The 6,992-nt window shown below is 48.0% G+C and overlaps 1 pseudogene; it reads left to right on the forward strand.

Annotated features, from left to right (window-relative positions):
- The window catches only part of LOC102857288, a 96,819-nt pseudogene extending 90,053 nt beyond the window's left edge, over positions 1-6,766 (forward strand).
- Positions 6,767-6,992: the final 226 nt, after the last annotated feature.

Below are 6,992 nucleotides of genomic sequence, written 5' to 3' on the forward strand. Positions count from 1 at the left end.
AAACAAACAGATTCATCCTGGAGAGGGTCAAACTGGGCTGCTCCCTGGAGGCAAGGATTCTGAGGCTTCGTCTGACATACTTTGGTCACGTTGTTAGAAGAGACCGGTCCTTGGAGAGGGACATCATGCTTGAGAGGGTGTAGGGCAGGCGCAGGAAGGGAAGACCCTCTAGGAGATGGATTGATTTGGTGACTGGAGTAATCAGAATGGGTGTGTTGGAGACAATGAGATTGGCACAGGACAGAACAGAGTTTAGGGCTGTTGTACATAGGGTCGCTATGAGTCTCAAGCAACTAGACAATGCATAACAACAACAACAACAACAATAAATCAATCCATCATTATCCACACACCCCCTTCAGCAACCTTGATTACATCCTTCCTGTAACTTGCATATACTTGTGCACCCATCCTCATGCTCCTTTTTCAAATAATTCCCCCTACATTCACATAGGAGGGGTTTCTGAGGCTCTCGAATGCACAGGAAAAAATGACCCATCTTTCCCCTACAAAGTAGCTGGTGGATTTGAACCGCTTGCCTTTGGGTTAACAGCACAAACTCCCTACTGACCAAGTCACCAGAGCTTAGGGTTGATTTTTTTTTTTTTTTTGCTTGTTTTGGTGCCTGCATTTCTAGTTGCTGTTGTCAATTTGAGCCCATATTGATAGTTTGGGAGTCTGTGTGTTGGGTCTGTGTGTGTTTTTTTTTTTTTTTTTTTTTTTAATATGACGCTCAAAGCATGACTTTTTCCAAGAAATTTTTAAACCACCTCCGGCCATTGAGTCGATTCTGACTCCTAATGCTTTTAGAGGGAGCTCTGACGGCTTAGTGATAAGAACTGTGTTGCCAACACAATGGATGCAGTTCGAATCCACCAGCTGCTCCGCAGGAGAAACATGGTCAGTCTCCTCCCCTGCGATTTACTGCCTCTGAAAACCTCCTGAAAGGTCAGCTATGGGTTGGTTCTGACTTGATGGTTGTGGTTGTTGTTCTTATGTGCTGTCGAGTCGCCTGCGACTCATAGCAACTCTGTTTACAACAGCCCTAAACCCTAACCTGTGTTCTAATCTGTGCCAATCTTAATGTCTCTGACACACCTACCCCCATTATACCAGTCACTAAGTCAATCTATCTCATCGAAGGGTCTTCCTGTCTTACGCTGTCTCTCCACCCTCCCAAGAATGACGCCCCTCTCCAAGGATTGGTCCCTCCTTGCAGTCTGTCCAAAGTATGTCAGACGAAGCTTCAGAAATCCTTGCCTCCAAGGAGCAGCCTGGTTTTACCCTCTCTAGAATGAACCTTTTCTCCTAGCATATTCAATACTCTTCTCCAGCACCACAGCTCAAAGGCATCAATTCTCCTTGTATCATCCCTAATCATTGTCCAGCTCTCTGATGCATAGCACGCAACTGCAAAGATTATGGCCTGGATCAGGCGCACCTTAATTTCCAGACGGACATGGTTGCTCTTCAGCACTTTAGAGCGGTTCTCTGACAGCAGACTTTCACAGTGCAATTCGTCTTTTAATTTCCTGGCTGCTGGACTTGATGGTACACAACAACAATCTTAAAAGTAAAAATGCTTCATAGGGTTTCCAAGACTGTGACTCTTTATAGAAGAACACTGTCTCAACTTTTCCCTATAAAGCAGCTGGTGGATTTGAACCACTGACCTTCCAGCTACCAGCCAGGGACTCTAACTACTACACCACAAGGCTTCTATCTCTAGCTACAGTTTAAATTCATTCTAAACTGGGATATGACTTAACCTCAACATTACTGCCTTCTAGCTTGTCCAAACCAATACTGTCCTCACTGGTATTTGGTGTTTCGCAGCATTCTTCATCTCTAGGTGCTGCCAGCATACCATCCCCACCCTCTCCCACGGCAGAAGAGAAAATGAGGGGAAAAAACCCCCAAACCTCCAGACATTTGCAGATGCCTCCTGGGGGAACATCACCACCAGATGAAAGTTAGTTTCTGATAAACAAGCTGAGAACATAGGTGCTGACTCCGTTTTGGCCATAAGATCATGCATATCAAAGGACTCGCACACATTTCAAGGCAAAGTGCTAAACCACTGCTATGGAGTGAATTCTCTTTTCCCCAGAATAAAGCTCAGCTCACTGCTGTGGAGTAAATTTTGACTTGTAGTGGGCCCCCATTAAGAGACTGTAAAAAAAAAAAAAAATATATATATATAGCAAGAAGCTGCACTGCAATCCCAGAGATGTGAGGTTCGAATCCACCAGATGCTCTGCTGAAGAAGGAGGGACAATTTCCTCCTGTACCAGTCAGATCTGATTTGACGGTACACACACTAAAAAAAAAAAAAAAAAAAAAAAATATATATACACACACACACACACATATATATGCATATATATTTATATATATATTTATAAAAATAATAATAAAAATTTATATATGTGTGTATGTGTGTATATATATGTGTATGTATGTATATATATACATATATATGTATGTATGTATATATATATATATATATATATATATATACATAAATAATTTTTTGTAAATCTTAATGGGAGGAGATGTTGGATTCAAACTACCAGATACATAGCTTTTTGTTTAGCAGTGCTACTAACTTTATGGAGCAAACCATGAGAGCTCCCCTAAATATGTTTTTAAATCCCAACCGTTATGCCTGTGGTGTTGGAGAAGAGTACCAAGTATCCCATAGCCTGCCAAAGAACAAACAGGTATGTCTTGGAGAAAGTGCAACCAGAGTGCTCCTTAGAGGTGAGGATGAAGAAGCTTCCTTTCACCTACTTTGGGCATGTTGCTAGGAGGGGCTATTCTTTGGAAAGGGACATCATGTTTGGAAAGGTGGAGAGTTAGTGAAAGAGAGGAAGACCCTCAACGAGATGGATGGATACCGTGACTATGACAATGGGTTCAAATGTGTCAGGGATGTTATGGATAGTGTAGGATAAGACAGGGTTCAGATTTGTTGTTCACAGGATTGCTATGAGTCATATGCGGTGACTCAATGGCACCTAACAACACCACCACCACCTGTGGTTACAATCCCATTTAGGAATGAGATATCTTTGTGGTGTTATGGGACGAAATTAAGTGTAGTATTTATCTTAATCAATCTCTTTTGAAACATAAGAGTAGGCTCGGCAAAAGAGTAGTCAGAAAGGGAGAAGATACCACATTATCACCAAAAGAACTTAAAAACAGAGCTGAAATAAAACAAGGTTCTTTTCCCACAGTGGACCAAGAGATAAAGTCTTTCCTTAGACCTGGCAGCCTGACTCCAAGCCTCCTAAACTGTGAGAAAAAGAAACTTCTGTTTGTGAAAGCCACCCACTTTGGTATATTCTGATGTAGCCACCTTAGATGATGACTCAAAAACTCCCTCATTGCCTTTGAGTCAGAGGCAACTCAGAGCTGACCATCTAGTGTGTTTTCAGAGGCGAAAATGTCAGAGAGTAAACTGCATGAGAAATAATTACCCATATTTCACCCTTGGAGCAATTAACTGGTAGACTGGAACTGCCTGCCTTTGGGTGGAGAGACAACTCCCTACCCATTAGACCAGCAAGAGACAACTAAAACACTCACTTAGGTAAGACATTCAAAGGAAGTAGTTGATGCCAGGTGGTTTGGCTAAAGGAGGGCTGCTCTGGGAGGGTGCCTGCTGGGAGATACCCCAGACAAGCCTTCTTCCCCTGCCTCCACCTCATAGCCAGCTCTTGGTCTCTGCCCCGATTGCTCCTCTTCTTCTATTCTTGGCCTCTTCAGGAAGGGGATGGCAGCGTCCATGGTCCACTCATTTGTCATCTTAGTCATTTTGTTTTTGACTCGACTCCTATCTCATCAGGGGACTGCTTCCTGTGTTTGTTCACTGTCATTCGTCCTGCTGGGGAGATTTTTATCATCAAACGGGATGAAAATAGAATGCTAGGAATTGGCACCCCTCGCCTGTTGAGGCAGAAGGTATGGAACAGCACTAGGACCCCGGCACGCAGGGAGGACAGGACAAATGCCAGCATGTGTCCCTCTGGCTCCCTTCACGTGGACACCCCTCGGAACATAAAAATAGTGATGCCATTTGTTTAAACCTGAAGACATGTATTTACAAGCTTGCCATGGCTGCTCTTCCTGGGGAGCAGGGGGGAGGGGGTCTGCACTGTATGATGGATGGGTTCCTTCTGCCACGTGGGATGTACACAGAGGTGGCATTCCCAGTCCAGAATGGTGCTCTGCTTCCCGTCTGGGGCCCACATCCACATCTTGGAAGGAGACATGATTCTCAGTCCTGTAGAAGAATGGGGGTGTGTGGGTGAGGCACATGGAGGGTGCCAGCTGCCAGGGGGATGAGAGAACACTAAAGTGTGGGCATCTCAGGAGCACTCGTTGGGAGGGGGATGCCATTAAGACTCTTGACCCAACATTCTTGCCAATTCATGACCTTAGATTGTTAGGTTGTTGGGTGTCATCGACTATGACTCAAAGTGACCCTGTGAACAACAGATCTGACCCCTGGCCTCTCCTGTGCCATCCTCATCATCTCCGACACACTCAAGCCCGTTGCTGCAGTCTCTGTGTCAATCAAGCTAGCTGACGGTCTTTCTCTCTTTTGCCAAGCCTCAATCTTTCCAAGTGTGATGTCCCTTTCCAAGGAATAGCCTCTCCTAGCGACATGCCCAGAGTATGTGAGATGGAGTTCTGTCACTTTATCTTAGGTTGGGCACTGCCCACCTGTCTATCGGGTGGAGAAAAGGAAGACAATGGTTCAGACTCCTCTTGATGCTATAATCTCTCTCTGTGGCTTAGAATCCCAAGTGTCTGTGGTTGTCAGGCCAGCCACAGCTCACAGTGACCCTATGAACAATGAACAGCAGATTCAAACGTCTGAAAGGTGGACGGAAAGATGGGTGGTCAGAGAACAAGAGGAAGACCTTCAACAAGATGGTCTGACACAGTGACTGTAACAATGAACTTGACTGTATCGGATCCAAGTGTCCAGTCAGAGAGTACTGAATATCCCACAGACTGCCAACAGAACAAAGGAGTCTGTCTTGGAAGATGGACAAGCCAGAATGCTCCTGTGAGGCAAGGATGGCGGGATAGTGTCTCACATGTCTTAGGAAGCTGTCGGGAGGAAGCAGTCTCTGGAGAAGAACACCATCCTTGGTAAAGTGGAGGAGGGTCAGCAAAAGAGAGGAAGACCCTCAGGAGATGGCTGGCACAGTGGCTGGAGTAACAGGGAATAAATGGCACAGGAGGCCACTGCCCTTGTAGCGTTGGTCATTCTAAGATGTGGGGGCCTCCCTGGTGTGACTGACCACCTGCTCGGCCCGTTTCTTGTTTGGCTGAAGGTTGTACTCCAGGGGTGAGTTTAGTGTGGCTGAAGATGAGAATCTCAAGAGCTTCTATGAGGCTCTAGCAGATGGGAAGGCTGCCTTTTGCTTTTTAAACCTTATTCTTGAGGTTTGTGTCACAGTTCCGCCCAATCTATCCCTGGTCTTCCACTGTGATGTCTTCAAGTGTGACCTCGAGGGCTTTGAAAGAAATAATGGCTTCAGGATCACAGCTGGCAAGAAACCCTGTCTCCAGCCTCCCCAGCCTCCCCCTGACCCATCTCGCCTCGGAGGATGGAGCTTTGTCTGGTGAGAGCTCAGAGGATGAAGGAGAAGGGGTCTTCAATGGCCTGGGTTCCCTTCTTGATGCTAAAAGCTGAGGATAGATCCCGCGCCAGCATCTGCAGCAGCAGTGACCGTGGGGCTCTGTCTACCAGGCTTCCTCACCTGGCTCACATGGGCACACCGAGAGATGGGTCTCTGTCCAGCCAGCTTCCTCACCCGGCACATACAGGCACGCTGAGACCTTCCTGGTCTCTCCACGGGCATCCGTGTGGACGGCACCAGGCCTCGGCGGTGCTCTGTAATGTCCCACCCTGCTTTCAACCTGCAAGAAGGAATCAGGTGTGCACAGGCATTTGGATATTCGAGAGCAAGTTCCCTGTCTATACCAGCCGTCCCCAGTCATGCAGACAGGTGTTACAAACCCCGATTCTGGGACTGCTCCCCAGGCCAATCCAATGAGAATGTCTGCGGTGGGAGGCAGGCCTGGAAGGACCCCAGGTGATCCTGAGTTTGGGGTCCTCTGGCTGATGCACTTCAGCAAACAACTCGGACACCCAGAGATGTAACAGGGGGCATGAGGCGGGTCTTCTACCCCTGGCTGGCTGGGGGGAGGAGGGGGAGGGATGAGGAGGGCCCCTCAGGATAAAGTGGCATTGTTTTGTATCAGTTTCTGGCTTTCGAGCGTGGCTGGGCTGGTGGAACAAAGAAGGCTTCATGGAGGACAAAAGCTCAGTGTTCCCCCCTAATGAGGAACAGTTGAGAGGCCTGGAGACAGCACCCCATCAGCCGGGGACAGAGGGCGGCAGAAGAGAGGGCTGCTGGATGCCTAATGAAGACCAGTTGAGAGGTGCCGGCCAGACACCAGGGTCGGCTTTCTTTGTGGGCCACCCCCCCGGACACCCCCTCCACCTCTGCCGTCTCCAGAGGCCTGCTCCTGCAGCCAGCCAGCGACAGAGACGGGCTCGGATTCATCTGTCACTGTGATGGGGCCTGACCCTGTGACCCCGAGAGCCTGCCCTTCGGCCTCCGGAGCTGACCTCTCCAAAGCGCCCCCGGCCCTCGGCCAGAAGGTCCCTCCTGACTACCTCCCAGTGGCCACCTGCTTGAAGCCGCCCCCGAGGAATCAGAGGCCTACAAATGGCTGACCGGGGACGGACTCTTCCGAGGGTTGGCCAGGGCAGAGTGCCCAGGAAGTCATCTTTCTAATGATCTGGAGAAAGAAGGTTTGACGCTTCTGCTTAGGACCTGGGGCTCCCGTGAACTTTGAGCCTTGTAAAAAGCATCAGTGTGAGGTCATGAAAAAAGAGGGGGAAGGGTCTTAGAAGGATATCTGAAGCCTGCTTGTTTATTCCTGGGTTTAGTGGTGAAGTA

Source organism: Elephantulus edwardii, unplaced genomic scaffold, assembly GCF_000299155.1.
Source record: "Elephantulus edwardii isolate Elephantulus edwardi_28Jun2011 unplaced genomic scaffold, EleEdw1.0 scaffold00089, whole genome shotgun sequence".
NCBI lineage: Eukaryota > Metazoa > Chordata > Mammalia > Macroscelidea > Macroscelididae > Elephantulus > Elephantulus edwardii.